Below are 17,223 nucleotides of genomic sequence, written 5' to 3'. Positions count from 1 at the left end.
CTGTCTCTCTCTTTCTCTCTCTCTCTGTCTCTCCTCTCTCTCTCTCTGTTTCTCTCTCTCTGTCTCTCTCTCTGTCTCTCTCTCTCTCTCTCTCTGTCTCTCTCTCTCTCTCTCTCTCTCTCTCTCTCTCTCTCTCTGTCTCTGTCTCTCTCTTTCTCTCTCTCTCTTTCTCTTTCTCTCTGTCTCTTTTTCTTTTTCTCATATTTATATGACTATAGATAACTTTGTATTCTTTGGGAAGAATATTGACAAGCTGAATAGCATCCAGAATTAGGCTACCAGTATGGTGAAAGGCCTTGTTCATGCCATCCTGAAGAAGAGAAGACTTGGGGAGGACAAGTGCCTTCAAGTATTAAAAGTGTTAATAATATGATAATTCAAATTTATATGTCATTTTAAGGTTTAAAAAGGATTTTGCACATACTTACTTATTGTTAGCTCATCTTGATTTTGCAGTCCACTAAATTCTGAGATATTTTTCAGAGCAACTGCTGTTTAGCAATGTTTCTTTCGTCTTGCATTTAGGGAGTTGATTTTTGAACCCAAGTATGAGATTTTACATTTATCTCAATTAAATTTATTCTTGTTCAACTTGGCACAATGCTGCTATAATCTGTCAAGATCTTGTTACTCAGTATGTTAGCTAACCCCTTTAGTACTGCATTGCATAATTTTTAGTGTTGTTAAGAATAACATCAATATCTTATCCAAGTATCCGTTCCAATGAAGGAGTTCCAATTCTGGATTTGACTGGACTAGGCTCAGTTCTGGGGGAATCTGACCCCAAAGTAAAGGAATCAGGCTCTTTTTGCATGCTTTGATTCACTCCAGTCAGTTACAGTGACCCAAAGTAGCTCCTGTTCTATGTGTATTCTAGGTTCCAGGGGTGGGCTCCAAGATAACAGGCTAACCCATTGTTTACAGGTAGATTGTAGATAATGGCCAGTGTGGCCAGTGGTAATGATGATCATAATGAAATTCATAGAGGAGAATGTTTGAAAAGAGATAACAGAGTCAAATGTCCATAATTTTAGGCCTTTAAGCCTCAAAGCTTCAGGTAGGCCACATTCTCCTTCCCTTCCTCACAACTCATGTTTCTAAATCATTTTGAAAACATATGATTCATATCTTCTGTGTATATACCACATCTAGAAACCATATTGGATTTTCTAGCGTGTTTTTCCTTATATACCAGACATGCTATAGGTGGTTAATTTCTATATCAAGAACATGAGTACATAAGGATTAACATAGAAGCAAAAAGTATTGGTTTCTCCTTCAAGGGAAAATCGTTACCAGAGAATCACTGAATTCCTACCCTGGAAGTAGATTTATTCCTAATGCCTTTGCATGGAACATCCCCTCTCCCAGGTCAGATGGGTGAGAGCATCTATTCTTAAAAGACCTAGAAGGGAGGATGTTCTACTCTGACCCAGGGTTAATTACCCCCCATTTTCACTGTTAGTTCTATCCCCTAGATCCTCTGCTTCAAGTTTAACCAATTTTCTTTTATTGTGTTCTCTTTAGAAAGGCATAATAGCAGTTCATCAATATTAGTTGAACCCATCATCAATTTGAAGACTGCAAATGAGAATTTCATTAAAAAAGGGAAGCAGTAGTAATTTATTTGGCAAGTCCAAGTCAAAGGAATTAAAACCCTCATGTTTCATGTGTCATAAAATATTATGTATTATAACTATATCGTAATGATATATAAAAGTTACTTATTTTTGTGTCTTAACACCTTTAAGACCTGCACAATGTCTTAGCTAAATTTTGTTTCTCTCCTGGCCCTAGTCTAACATGGTTTATTTGAATATTTGAATAAATGAATGAATGAATAAATTAGCTTCAGCTTCTACTAGTCCTGCCTTTTTTTTTTTTTTTTTTTTGGTCAGGTACACAGGAACTTTTCCTTGAATTTAACCTATCAGTTCTCAGAATTTTAGCAGCAGGGACATCTTTTGATGCCTTTGTTCACAATGAGAATTTTGGCTTTTGGAGTAAGAGAATGAAAAGAAGCTGCTGATTCTCTTTGCTTGCAAATTTTTAAGAAAAGGAAAAATTTCCATCTGCCCATATTTTAGGAGGAGGTAATGAGGGAGGCAGGGGAATGGACAAATTGAAGCCAACATAGAAGCCTATGGAAACCTCAGTGGAAGTCATCTCATTTGTACAACAGGCTGGACATTTATGATTCCCCTTTCAAATCACTGTTAGCTTCTGGGGTGATGTCTATAAGCTCGGTGTGTACTGTTTTCCTGAGGTCTTTATTGTGGCCAGGAGAAAGCGGCAGCAAGAGTGCAGGGAGTGGGTAGTAGGATAAGTATAGACACCTTAGAGCTCCCATTAAAAAGCACCCCAATTCCTCACACACATTTATATATATGCTTCCTCATGCACTTCTGTTTCATGGAGAGAGGCGATGAAGAGTGATAAGTGAGCTGTGCTGATCATTCATGATACTAAGGAAGGGGCCAGGAGAATCAGAAGACAGATCTATGGAGAGGAGGAACTGCTTACATGGGAAGAAAGCAAGAAAGAGACTTGGGGTGGGTTACACTCTAAATACCTTCCAGGTTGTGTGATCCATGGGGGAAGGGGGAAAGCACTGGGGAATTTAGGAGAGCTGCAGGATCAGGAGTGATGAACTGAAGCTGAGGGATGTCTGAAAGTTAAGGGAAGTCTACCAGCATCAGGGCAGAGGGCAGAGCTGGATGCACCCTGATAAAAGGTGATGGGAAAACTGCACAACAAAGAAGATGAAGTGGTCCTGGGGAAGATTCGGAGATCACCTACTATTGCAGAACAAAGGGAAGCTGGATGGTGTGGTTGCTGGGACACTGGATACCTAAGCTGTGACTTCCAATCTTGGCTGCATAGTCAGAGAATCAAAGATGTTCCTTGTCTTGGGGACCTTTGAGTCATCATGGAATGGTAGGGAAAAAAAACAATTTTAAGATCAGAAAACCTGGAATGGAGTTCTAAGCATCTCAATTTACTTCTTTCTTTCAGGCTTAGTTTTCTCATCTGTAAAGTGGGTTCAATAATAATGATCACCCTACTTACTTCAAAGTATTGATGTGAGGGACATATTATGGAAAAGTCAAGTGTTATTATTTTTAGGGCTCTTGGAGACCAAGATCCCTTCCTAACACACCATGCCACTTCCTCCCTCTTATCCCTTTCTCTTTACTCTGCTCTGGGCTATAGGTGGATGGAAGTCCCTCCTGGTGCTTACAGAGTGGAGAATTCTAGGCTGCTTGCTTTCTTTTCTCAGGAAAGTGGATGAAATTTGTTTTAAGGCAAGCTGTACATCAGCAACACCGGCTTCCTGCTTTCCACAGCTCAGTGGCTCCCTGGAGCCTTGTCGGATCACTCCGGGAACTGGTTGCCTGTCTACCACCTTATTAAACTGGTTTCCATATGCCTTAGTCTGAGACTGAAGGGACAAGGAAAGCAAAATGAAGTCTGTAATGTCCATAATTAATAACTCTGTCAGATCACAGAGTGGGTGACCTCAGGAGATAGAGGAGGGTACAGAGGATGCCTTTGGAGAGAGAGAGAGAGAGAGAGAGAGAGAGAGAGAGAGAGAGAGAGAGAGAGAGAGAGAGAGAGAGAGAGAAAGTGTGTGTGTGTGTGTATGTGTGTGTGGCGTGTGTGTGCTCATGTACATGCTTATATAATAGGAAGGAGAAGAGAGACGAGACAGGCAAATAGAGATGGAATGCATGTGAGGGAATAGTGTATTAAGAGAAAGAGTGGTGAGTGTGAGAGAAATGATGGCTCGGGATTGTTGAATGATTGTGTTCTTTCCACCACATCATGCTTCTGTGAAATATAGTGTGAGTGTCTGTGTGAGTGTGTGTGTATGAGAGAGAGAAAGAGACAGAGACAGAAAGATAGAGATTAAGGCAAACAGAGATAGAGAGGGACAGAAAGAAAGACAGAGACAGAAACACACACATAGAAAGAGATAGGAAGATCAGAGACAGAGACAGAGACAAAGAGTCAGAAAGATAAACACATAGAGAGACACACATATACATAGAGAGAAAGAAAGAGACAGACAGAAAGACAGAGAGACATACACAGAGACAGAGAGACAGACAGACAGACAGAAACATAGAGATGGACAGACAAAAAGACAGAGACAGAGAGAGAGACACATATAGAAAGACAGAAAGAGACAGAGAGAAAGAGAAACAGAAACAAAGAATCAGAGAGAGACAGAAAGATAGAAACAGAGACAGAGACAGAGAGATGGACAGACAAAAAGACACAGAAAAAAAGACATAGAAAGAGACAGGAAGAGACAGACAGAGAGAGAGACATACAGAAGAAACATTGAGACATAGAGACAGAGAGTGACTATCACAGAAATGACTTGATAAAGTCATTCAGGCTAACTTAAAGCTGACCTGATTGACCAAGGTTTGTCTATATGGTGACAAGTTTTGCTTGAACATCAGCCCCATAAATGGGCTGCAGCAGCTTAGTCCTCAGAACTTCCCATGGAACGGCTCTGTAAGGGGTCACATTGACATGCACAGTCCTGGCCAAACAGAAAGAAAGTGAGAGATGACAGATTGACAGAGAGGAGACAGACATTTTGCCCCCTATTGTCTACCAACCAGATGTTGTGTTACATTGCTTTTGTTTCCTTGTCTGAGCTGAATGGACTTTCATAGTTCTGATATTTTATTCTATTGCTTTATGTAGGGGAAATAATAAGAATACATTGGAAAGAGACTGAGTAAAATAAGAGGAAGACAGAACACAACAAGAGAAGATAAGAGTTTGTACCTATGCAATCTTTAGTGTAATCTCTGGTTCTCAGTTTGCTGACCTGCAAAATGGGGGGTTTAATCAGAATGTCTTGGAAGCCCCTTCCACTCTAAACTATTAGTGTCTGATCCTTTGGTTTTTTCACATCTGTGATCTATGGAACCTTCCCTCTATTTTCATCCCCTCTTGTACCACAGGACAAAGTGCAGCATCCTAAGGCTTTTTGCATATACTTTTGCCCTTGACTTTATCTCCTAAGCAATTCTTTAGGAAATGACCACATTACAAAATATTTGGAAACCCTAATAAGATAATCATATACCGTGCAAATTATGCAGAATCACAAAACATTTCAGCTAGAAGCAACCTTAAAGATTACTTTAACCCACCCCTTTTATTTTACAGCATGGAGAAATGAAGCCCAAGGACAGGAAGGAAATTACCCTGGCTGTCTGGAGTCATACACAGGTAGTAAGTTGCAGAGATGGGATTTGGAACCAATCCCCAAATCCAGCGTTCTTTCCATTATAATCCAATGCCTCCATTTTATACTGGAGTGTACAGATCACATGGTGGCCATGGGATTCTCTTGGTTCATGATTAGGACGTTTCTTTGGAAACATTGGAAACACCACTGGTCTAAAGTTTTTCTTTTGCTGTAATTCCGACTTGTCATGTTTTGGAAAGTCCTCAGTGGAAGGTGAAAAAAACAGGCCACTCAGTGATTAAAAAGGAAAAACAAAAATACCTTCAAAGACTTATGTCTTACCTTTCAGTTTCCCAAATTTTTCTTCCCTAGATCAAATCCGATCTCAGGATCATTCTTCCTAATTTCCCCAGCACATTGTCAGCATCCCTCTCCATAATCTATGCCATGACCTTCTCCATGGCCATTTGTGGTGTTCCTTCCCATGTTCTTTTTGAGAAAGCCTAGATGTGGATAGACCCCATCATCCTTCCCTCCCTTACTGATTCTGCCCTGGAAATATTGTGCAAATTCAATTTAATTTGACACGTACACATTATACACATTTTTTATATTAAAATCCTACTATTAACTCTTTATGGCATAGAGATGACTCTGGATTCTTGATGACTTCATCAGATTCTGAAAGGCTCTACTAAACTGGAAAGTCTCAGTTTTAGACCCAGGCCAGCAAGCAGGACTTTTCAGGAGCATCTTTAAGTTTCAGAATCCTTATCTTTAAAACTCATATTATCATATTTGCACCACTTACCTCACAGTTCAGTTATGAGGAAAATGCTCTGTAAACTTCAAGTTGTGACATATATTGGAGCTATCATTGTTATAAACAATACATTGGTGATGGAGAAGGTCATGGTATAGATTATGGAGTGTGCTGACAATATGCTGGGGAAATTAGGAATTTATGTTTAAAAATATTTCTTTCCTTTACTACACTGCATTCTTTCTGACCATGTTCTTGCCAGATTCAGATGTTTACCAAGTAAGTGGTTACATTTAATTGCTCTCCTTTTGTGAAATCATTAGGTGCTGATTGTTTCTTTTCATCATCATTGGGAGCAAGTCACTTTCTTTTTGCTTTCTGACCAGAGAAGATGTACCAAATTCATTCTTTGAGACATTGTTGTGCACTTCTAAATTTCCCTTGCCTTCACTTCTTTTTCTTTATTCTCCATTCTTCTTTCTCCTCTGAGGGAAAGAGATCTCTGTAAAAGTTTTCTGAACAGTAGGGGTGGGGGGAGATACAATGTGGCTCAGTATTGTGTGTCTTGGAGAAATTTAATCTGGGTTAAGGAAGGCCAAAAGTTAAAGGTGAGGGCATTTCACAGGAAGGACCCAACTGCCTGAGGTCACAGTTGGTTGAAGGTCTCAGACTCTTGAATTAACCTAAATAATCCAGTCTCCCTCCTGCTCCTTAGCTTAAAGAAAATATAAATTTAAAGGAAAAATGAATTGTCTCCATTTCTACAGCATTTGGATCAATAGAACATTATTTCTTCAGAGCTATTTTAGAATTAAAATGCCAACTATACTTTTACTATGAACCTTAAATAAAGATCATAGGAACTTGAATTAGTAAGTAGGAATCTTAGAGATAATTTATTATAGATATCCTTAGTCTTTTTTGTGTTATGGATACATTTGACAGCCTTTGGTAAAGCCTATGGACCTCTTTACAAAATAATGTCTTTAAATGCATAAAATAAAAGATAAAAAATTACAATATTCATATTTTATTTATGTTTATATGTTACTATGTGATACACAAAGAATTCAATTATATCCAAACATAGTTGCAAAAGTTTAAAAAAAGTTCTTGGCTCTCAGCTTATTAAGCATAGTTTTGACAGCCTTTGGTAAAGCCTATGGACCTCTTTACAAAATAATGTCTTTAATGTATAAAATAAAAGATACAGAATTACAATGTTTATATTTATCTATGTTTATATGTTATAATATGATATACAAGGAATTCAATTCAACTATATCTAAACATAGTTGTCAAAAGTTTAAAACAAGTTCTTGGACCCCAGCTTATTAAACGTAGTTTGAAAACTCTTGACGAAGGTCATGCAGGTAGTTTAAGTGACAAAATCAGGACTGGAAATTTGATCATTTAACTTTAATCCTAGTACTTTCTACTAAATCATCTTGACCTCCAACATACTCCTCTTGCCAGTAGAAAATACACTTAAGATGTAGCACATGATCATTTAACTTTAATTCTAGTACTCTTTCTACTAAATCATCTTGACCTCCAACATACTCCTCTTGCCAGTAGAAAATGCATTTAAGTTGTAGTACACCTCTATTACAGTCCATTTCTTCCTTCACAGCAAAAAGTGTTGATGTTTTAGCTTAGTGGGGGAGTAAGAAAGGAAGTGACAAAAGGAAGTGATAAGAGATGTGATCATAGCAGTTGTTCCATCCTTTAGGTTGTGGTTGAAGGGCAGTGTTGTCCCATGCCAGGGCCAGCTGCTGAATCCACCCACTCTGGTCTGAGATGGGCCAGCCAAGGCCAGAATCAGCCAGAGCAACTTACCAGGGAAATGACAGCCAGGACATAGTGGGAAAGAAAAAAAAAACTAAGAACGACAGCAACTAAAAATCCTGACCTTTCAGAATTTACTTCATAATGAATCCAGAGTTTTACTCCTTGAACTGAGCTGAGATATCAAGTCCAGAATTTTTACATCTTCATCTGAACCCTGGAACTACTGGAAACAGTCAGACATCATTAGGAACTGTGTTTTTTGCACCCCTGCTCACAGGGGAGAGACTTAGCATGAGAAACTAAACAACTGAAATTGTTCAAATCTTAGAGCTCCTAGGTTCTAATCAGTTTATACACTACCTGGGACTTCTTGGAGAGGCTACGCAGACACAGCTGTTTGTTTGGGAAATGTTTTATTATGTATTTTTCATTGTTTTTATTGTAACTATGCTAGGAGTAAACACTGCCCATGAGATTCAAACACTCCTGTCAGTTCTGAGTTCTGAGTTCACTCCAGGATGCTAGGGTCACACAAATACGGCTCCCTGTAAGTTATCTAGTTCAAAGAGGAGGCAGGATTTGCCAGTAGGTTTTTCATAGCTGGTTTCAGATTAGGAAAATCCACAAATCTACATACTTGTATAGAAAACTCACTCCCAAGGGAGCTGAGTACAGAATCATAGAAAACACCACCCTCTTATCTCTCTCCAAACGTTGGAAGTCACAGAGGTCAAAATAGAGAGACACAACTAAAACTAATCTAAATGATCTTCCAGGGGCTCCCTGTGTTCATGAAGGCAAGTTACCAATACAATAAAACAATATAATCAAGGGATAAATAACCTTACATTAATTCATTCGCTTCCTAACAAGTTATTTTTTAAAAAGGGATAATATATCTTCCACTAAAGTCCATCTCTGATACTTTATTTTAATAAAATATTATATTGAAAGATTTTCAATTATGTCCAATATGTTAGGATCCTATTTGGGGTTTTCTTGGCAGAGATACTGAAATGGTCTGCCATTTCCTTCTTCAACTCATTTTACAAATGAGGAAACTGAGGCAGACAGGGTTAAGTGACTTATCTAGGAACAACAGCTAGTAAATGTCTGAAGACAGATGTGAACTCAGGAAGATGAACCTTCCTGATTCTAGGTCCAGTACTCTTTCAGAATCATCTGTTGTCCCAAAATATTTTATAATTGACTCCTTTTTAAACATCAATATCACTTCCCAATCAATAGAATTTTTCCTTGGCTATAATGTAAATTCAATCAAAACAAATGGACATATTGACCACATCCAATTGTTTCTTGGTCCACTGCCTCTCACCTGAGTGAAGTAAATTGATTTCATCTGAAGTCTTTTGAAGTTAAGCTTGATCACTACATTGATTTGAATTCTGATTTATTTTAATGTTATTTTTCTTTCCACATTCATTTATATTGCTTTTTGGTTCTGCTTACTCTGCATCAGTTAACACAACTCTTCACAAGTTTTTTCATATGCTATTTCTTATCACAAGTTTTTTCATATGCTATTTCTTATAGCACAATGATAATGTGCTACATTCAGAGATCAGCATTTTTATAGTCAAATCTCAGTTCATGGGAACACCAGCCTTTTATTTTGTTTGCTTTTGTTTTCTTCTTCTTTTTGCTACAACAACGAATATTGCCAATAATATTTAGGTAAATAGGAGACCTTCCCCTCTGAATCTAAAGTTCTGCATTAGATTTCAAACTCCTTGAGGACAGGGATTTCTAAAAGTCCAAGAAAGGTTAAGCTTCAGTGGTGCACTTTTTTATCTGTAAGATCACATTCTCCTTCCATCTCTCAAAAGATGACAAACTTCTTGGACCTGGGCTCATAATTCCCCAACTCATTTTGCAACCCTATTTATGCCAGAGTTAATCATTTTCATGAACAAAAATAGGTATTTTCCTGTTATTGCTCTTTTGTTTTGGTTTTGTTACTATAATAAATATTGCTACAAACATTTACATTTAACATAGTTGCCTAGAACATAGTAGATGCTTAATAAATGTTTATTGATTGATTGTCAGTTTACCCTATTGAATCAAAGTACTGATAGCAGAGGTCAAAAAGAATGAACAATTTAGTAACTTTTTTTTTTAAAGAATAGTCTAAAAAGCTTTTCCCAACAGCTTCTCTAAATTCTCAAACTCTATGCCAGGAGTGCAATTTCTTGCATATTCCAAATCTCTGAAAAGGTTCAAAATGGGTTTGAGGCTAGATTCTGTGGTTGTTATATGAGAACCAGCCTAGCTGAGCTTGGAGACACTGCATGCTCAAAACAAGGTAGTCTCTCATAGGTCAGTCACAGGAAACAGACTTGTAAAAAAATTATTTTTCTGAATGCATGCAAAAATATTTTTCAACATTTACCTTTGCAAAACCTTGTGTTACAAAAGTTTCTCTCTCTTTCCTTCCACTCCCTCTCATAGACAGCTAACAATCCAATATGGGTTTAATATGTATAATTTTAAAGCACATTTCCATATTTGTTATGCTGCACAAGAAAAGTGAAATAAAAAGGTGAAAGAAAAAAAATGAGAAAAAAAACAAGCAAACAAATAGCAACAACAGTAACAAAATTAAAAAGTGAAAATACCATGCTTTGGTCCACAAAATCTCCATAGTTTTCTCTCAGGATGAGGATGGCTCTCTCCATCACAAGTCTATTGGAATTGTTATGAATCACCTCATTGTTGAAAAGAGCCAAGTCTATCACAGTTTATCACCACGTAATCTAGTTTCTGGTTACGTTTTTTTTTTGTTTGTTTGTTTGTTTGGTTGGTTGGTTCTACTCACTTCATTCAGCATCAGTTCATGCAAGTCTTTCTGGGATTTTCTGAAATCAGCTTGCTCATCATTTCTTATGGAATAATATTTTATTGCATTCATATACCATAACTTATTCAGCCATTTCTTAACTGATGGGCATGTACTCATTTTCCAAGGTTTTTTTTTGCCACAAAAAGGGCTGCTATAAACATTTTTCTACATGTGGATCCTTTTCTTTTTTTAATGATCTATTTGGAATACAGACCCAGTAGAGACAGTTATGGATCAAAGAGTATGTACTAGCTCTTTGGATAGCTCTTTGGACATAGTTCCAAATTGCTCTCCAGAATGATTGGATCCATTCACAACTCCACCAACAATGCAATAGTGTTCCAGTTTTCCAACATTCCCTCCAACAGTTATCATTAACTTCTTTTTTTTTCTTTTTTACTATGTTCATTCAAAAATTATTAGTTATGGTGTGGTTGGAGTTATGAAATAAATTAGGAGAGTGAGAACCTAGTTCAATGAAGGTTTTTTTTATATTTTGAGGGATAAAAGGGTACTTTACTCTGGGTTCATAGGTAATAAAGGAATGTACCACTAAGACTTGATATTTCCTGGATACTAAGTCCTACATTTTAGCAGGATTTGCATTTTCACATCATCACAGAGTGTTGTGCCAGATGCCATGCTGTGCACTTTTAAAATATCTTGTTTGATTGTTATAACATCTGTAGGAAGAAAGTACTATATTAACATTACCTTTTACAGTTGAGATAGGTAGATAAAGGTTAAGTGATTTGCCCGTACCTAATAAGTTTCTGAGGCTAGATGTAAACTCTGATCTTCTTGATTCCAAGCCTGGTATTCTATCTATTGCACTACCTCACTGCCCCCTAAATATAAGGAGTTAAATATGATGTTGGGTGGCTAGGTGGAATAGTGGATAGAGTGCCAGACATAGTTAGGAAGACTCATGGTCCTGAGTTCAAATCCCTTCTCAGACACTGTTCAGCTATGTGATTCTGAGTAAGCCACTTTTTTTGCTTCAAGTGCCTCATCTAAAAAATGAGCAGGGGAAGAAAATGGCAAATCACTCCTGTATCTCTGCCAAGAAAACCCCAAATGGGATCACAGAATCAGACATGACTAAAATGACTGAATAACAACAATAATGATGATGTAGTCAGGGATAGAAGGCACTAGCAGTTGGTGGCTTCCAGAAAACCCAAGATCAAGACTCAACTTTAATATTATAACCTCCATGATATCTTTATTATTAGTATTATTATAGTTTTTATTGACAAACATATGCATGGGTAATTTTTCAACATTGACCCTTGCAAACACTTCTGTTCCAACTTTTCCCCTCCTTCCCTCCACTCCTTCCCTTAGAGGCAGGCAGTCCCATACATCTTAAATATGTTAAAGTATATGTTAAATATAATATATGTATACATATTTCTACAGTTATCTTGCTGCACAAGAAAAATCAAATTTAGAAAGAAGGTAAAAATACCTGGGAAGAAAAATAAAAAATGCAACCAAACAACAACAGAAAAAGTGCAAATACTATGTTGTGGTCCACACTCATTTCCCAGTGTTCTTTCACTGGGTGTTGCTAGTTCTGTTCATCATTGATCAATTGGAATTTAATTGGATCCTCTCATTGCCAAAGATAGCCACTTCCCTCAGAATTGATCCTCATATAGTATTGTTGAAGTGTATAACGATTTCCTGGTTCTGCTCATTTCCCTCAGCATCAGTTGATGTAAGTCTCTCCAAACCTCTCTGTATTCATCCTGCTGGTTATTTCTTACAAACAATAATATTCCATAACATTCATATACTACAATTTACTTAGCTATTCTCCAATTGATGGGCATCCATTCAATTTCCAGTTTCTTGCCACTACAAAAAGGGCTGCCACAAACATTTTGGCACATACAGGTCCCTTTCATTAGTTCCCTTGAAATTCTTGATCTTTTGTTCTTCCAGATAAATTTTGTTGTTATTTTTCTAGGTCATTAAAACATTTTCTTTGGGAGTTTGATTGGTATAGCACTAAATAAATAGATTAGTTTAGTTAGTATTGTCATCTTTATTATATTCGCTCGACCTATCCAAGAGCATTTAATGTTTTTCCAGTTGTTTAAATCTGACTTTATGTGGAAAGTGTTTTGTAGTTTTGCTCAGATAGTTCCTGACTTTCCCTTGGCAGGTAGATTCCCAAATATTTTATACTATCAACAGTTATTTTAAATGGAATTTCTCTTTGTATCTCTTGTTGTTGGATTTTGTTAGGGATGTATAAAAATTCTGAGAATTTATGTGGATTTATTTTGTATCCTGCAACTTTGCTAAAGGTGTGGATTATTTCTAATAGCTTTTTAGTAGAATATCTGAGGTTCTCTAAGTAAACCACATGCTGTCTTCTAGACCTAGCTAGTTTTACTGGGTGAGGATCTCTCCTTGCTGTGTAGTTATGTTTTGTGCTTGTCCCACTGTATTGAAGACATTAAACTTGATATTATATAGTTTTGTGATTACATCTTAGACTTGCCTCCACTGCTAGTTATAAATTTCTTGAGGTTAAGAATCATGGTACTCACAACACAACATCATTGCCCATAGTAAATGTTCAACACCTGTTTCTTGCAACCAAAAGATTTTCACTGAGCCTATAGTCATTTCTACAAGAATGTGAAAATTACAATCTTGTTTGTTTTCTTCTGATTAGAATTTTTTTAAGGCTTTTCAGTATTATTCACCCACACATTTGCCATTTTTTCTTCAAGTTATCCTCTGTCTTACATCCTCCACTAAACTAATTTTCTTTGTAGAAAAACCAAATAGATCTTGAGAAGGAAAGGCAGACACTAATAGGAGAATAAGAATTCATGAGTTCAAGCCTCCACTCTGGAACTTACAAGTGCTGGGATTTTTAGACAATTTATTTAATTTTTCTAAATACTAGTTTTCTTATCTGTAAAATGGAGATTATAATATATCTTCTCAGGATTTTGGGGAGGAAACAGGTGTGTTGGGAGGCTTTTGGAAGTGAAAGTTGTGAGTATAGTCCTTTGAGCATTTTTTGAGAATAGGGCATTGAAGGAATCTTGGCAAAAGTAAGCCCTGTGGGACTATAATGGAGTGTGTATTCATATGTTGGGGAAATGGGCATATGTGCTTCTTTGGGATAGCCAGCCTGACTCTCTCATTCAACACTTCTAGAATGGCAAATGGTTTAGCTTCATTTGTTTGTCAATCAGAGAAAGGAATAGAACCACAGAAATGTAAAATCTTTCTCTGGAAATCGAGGAGCATTCTTTTCTCAATGGCCTCTGTCTGTTGTCTCTGTAGTTCTCAGGAATTGTGAATTGTCTGGCCATTTTTTTCTTTTCAGACTTGGAGGCAATTGATGGAGAGAGACCGCTGGCAGTACTATTCACAAAGTTTGCTTGGCAAATCTTCAGTGGTCACCTCAAATTTCCACCTTCCAAAGCCTACAAATTCTATCTTTCTCAGTCTCTCTGCACCCCCATTGATTGTGCCTTCCCTCCAAATCTGTCTATATTGTGTGTTTACAAAGTTATGTATATATTGTCTCTTCCCTTAGAATATGAGCTCCTTTAGGTCTGGGAACATGGTTTTCTCTTTGTTTGTTTCCCTAATATTTAGCACAATATTTGGAACATAATAAACATTCAATAATGCTTGCTGTGTTGCAATAGCAGAATAAAACTGATAGTAATAACACTACATCTCTGTTGGGGAGGTTTTCTCAGCTGGGTTTCTTTGACCTGTTTCCCTCCACAGCTCAAATCCCTGTGTCCAAGCCTGACCCTTTTCAACTCATGGAGATCACACTGCTCAAAACTGTCTCTTGCTTTGACTCTTAGTTGCTCCCTATTAGGTCCAGTTTTTTCTCTGGGCTCAATAGCATACCATGGCTGATGTGAGGACAGGAAAGGATGTGTCTCTCTTCTTCTTTTTTTTTTTTTTTTTTTTTGGCCTTTTATCTGTTTTTTCTTCCTTCCCTTTTTTTCTCCTCTCCCTCCTTCCCTCCCTCCCTCCCTTCTTTCTTCCCTTCCTTCCTTCCTTCCTTTCCCCTTTCCCCCTTTCTTCCTCCTCCCCCCTCACTCCCTTCTTTTCTTCCCTTTCTCCCTCCCTCCCTCAATTAGGGCTAAGAAAAAATATCTGACAGTGAAATCTGTTAGATGCTGGACAGGTAACTTAAAAGGGAATTAATGTTTGACAACTTATTTGGGAAACTTTTAAACAAAAAAGAAAACCTAACTGGTGAGTTTGGTATATTCTGGCCTGCAAGCAGAGACATAAGCCAGGTAACTTCCCAGAATCCCTTCTCTGTTGAATGGGCTGAAATTCTGTTCTTGATTCCCTAAAACTTCAAACTTCTCAACTTATCCACTGTCCTCAGAATAGAGTTCAAAGATTCACTGGGAAAGATTCAGGAAGAACACACCCCTTCTTTCTGAATGTGCCTGAGAAGCTCTATCCTGAGCAGAGGTGTCTGACCTACATAGAATCTGTTTTTGCCCATCATGCGAGAGGCACAAACAACTGGGTGGGGGAAGAAGTATGTAGAAAAGTAAAGGGAAGGAGGGAAATTGTCACTTGCTGGGACCCAGGGAGGAAGGAGAACATCCCCCCTTTAAATTACATTAGGACAAATCCCACTGACCAGCTGCTATCAAAGGCGAATTGCCAGAGCAGATGGATGGAGGATGGGAAGGGGAAACATTAGCTAGAGATAAATAGAGTACAATTTGCAAACTCAGGGACCTTTAATTCTGTGTTTGTTGGGGGGAAATCAACTTTTTGATTTGCCTCCTCTTCCTCTCACTTTTTTCCCCACTTTTTTCTTTCTTGTTTTCTACAGATTGGGTAAAATCCAACTTCTCAGAACCCTGCTGGCTGCCCTTGGGACAGAGACATTCATACAGCTCTCTATTGAGTGCCAGAGAGAGTGAGTTCAAGTCTCTTGAATTTGGGGGCTTCCCATCTAGGGATTATGGAGGATAGGGATCTTTCTGCTGGGCCTGTGAAATCCATAGCTGAAAGCATTTGGTGGTGGTGCCAGTCAGTCCTGGAGCAATAAAGTCAAAGCTATCCTCCAGAGGGCTTCTTTGCTGGTCTAATAAAGGGAAAATATGCGTTCCACCATGCAGAGAGATGGACTGCCTTGAACTTGAGCTTGGTGTTTTTTTTTCCTTGCCTCCCTATCACCGTTTGGAAAAAATAGGTGGAATACTTGGATACTTGGCATTTAAAAGCCCTTCACAGTCTGGCTCCAGCTTACCTTTCAAATTTATTTCACATTATTTCCCTTCGCATACTCTATGGCTCAGCCATGTTTGGATGAATTGGATACAATTCATGTTTCTTGGATTGGACTGTATAGGACCTAAAATATCCTCATAATACCTCTCTACTAAACCCTGCCCCTTCTTTCCTTAAAAAATAAATAAAACTTAATTCCTTTAGTCTTTTTTAGAACAACTCTGCCTGATTCTTGCTACCCTAAGAATCATACAATCCTCTTAATCCTATGAATAGAACCCTCTGAGTCCTTCCTGATATGTGACTACCATGTGTATTCTTATCTTGGTGTGTGTCCATCTCTCCTTTTAGTCTGTGAGCTTTGGGGAGACAAGGCAAGGCCTTAGAATTATACATCCAGAATAGTCAGGGCCCTCTAAACCAACCAAACACAATTCCCTCATTTTGTAGTTAAGAAAACTGAGGCCCAAGGGGGTTAAATGATTTGCTCAATATTTCACAATTAGCATTAAAGACAGAATTTGAACTCACGTCCTCTCTACCGAGGTAAAATTCATTGCATTGTACCAATATTCACTATTATTTTGTCATAAATTAGCTACAGGCAATGTTAGCCCTTTAGGAGGGAAGTGTTTCACTCTGAAAGGATGGGTGAAGAAGGTGATGTCTACCAGGCGGAATGCTCAAGAGGCTAGCATCCAAGATCTGGCAGGGTTAGAAGGTTATGTAGACAAAAGTTGGACTATAGAAGTCATTGAGGAGAATACTCATATCAGGAGAGATTAAGCCATTTGGTAATGTTTACAGAAGTAGTAAATGGCATAAATGGGATTTGATCCTTGGCTCTCTAACTCAATTGCTAGGACAATACTGCTTCCAAGTATTATATAAATGTGAGTTATTGTTATTTAACACAAAAATGGGAGCTTTGTTATAAAGCTGTTCCCAAGTCTGTGCCACTGACTTATTTAAACTTATTATTATTATTGAAACTTCCTTTTAATGGGCCCTTTTGGTACCTTACAAGCCAAGCTCTTTTAAAGGATCCCCAATGTGGATCATCCTTACACTAAACTCTGTTTTTGGAATAAATTGTCTTAGGAGTTCCTTTTAATGTAGTGAAGTTTTGGTTTCTTTAATCATTCATTTATTAACTTAACCCATTTCTTGGGCAGCTGCTCTTTGTAATAGCCCAAATATCAACATAGTTAAAATACCACTGACTTTGGAGTCAGATAACTCAGGTAGGTATCCTGGCTCTTCTGTTAAATGAACTTCAGTTCCTCATCTGCAAAATGGGAATCATAAATGCTTGACACTGGAGCTTTCTAAAAG

The 17,223-nt window shown here is 37.7% G+C and overlaps 1 long non-coding RNA gene across 1 annotated transcript in view; it reads left to right on the top strand.

The window, feature by feature from the left end:
• Positions 1 to 15,795, top strand: part of LOC141560495 (uncharacterized) — a 57,864-nt gene extending 42,069 nt beyond the window's left edge. Inside the window, exons 3-4 of the long non-coding RNA XR_012487731.1 lie at positions 5,215 to 5,256; positions 15,488 to 15,795. This is a non-coding gene — a long non-coding RNA (uncharacterized LOC141560495). The remainder of the gene's footprint in view (positions 1 to 5,214; positions 5,257 to 15,487) is intronic.
• Positions 15,796 to 17,223: the final 1,428 nt, after the last annotated feature.

The sequence above is a fragment of the Sminthopsis crassicaudata genome, chromosome 3 (genome assembly GCF_048593235.1).
Source record: "Sminthopsis crassicaudata isolate SCR6 chromosome 3, ASM4859323v1, whole genome shotgun sequence".
Taxonomy (NCBI): domain Eukaryota; kingdom Metazoa; phylum Chordata; class Mammalia; order Dasyuromorphia; family Dasyuridae; genus Sminthopsis; species Sminthopsis crassicaudata.
This window is presented reverse-complemented; position numbering and strand designations above follow the sequence as displayed.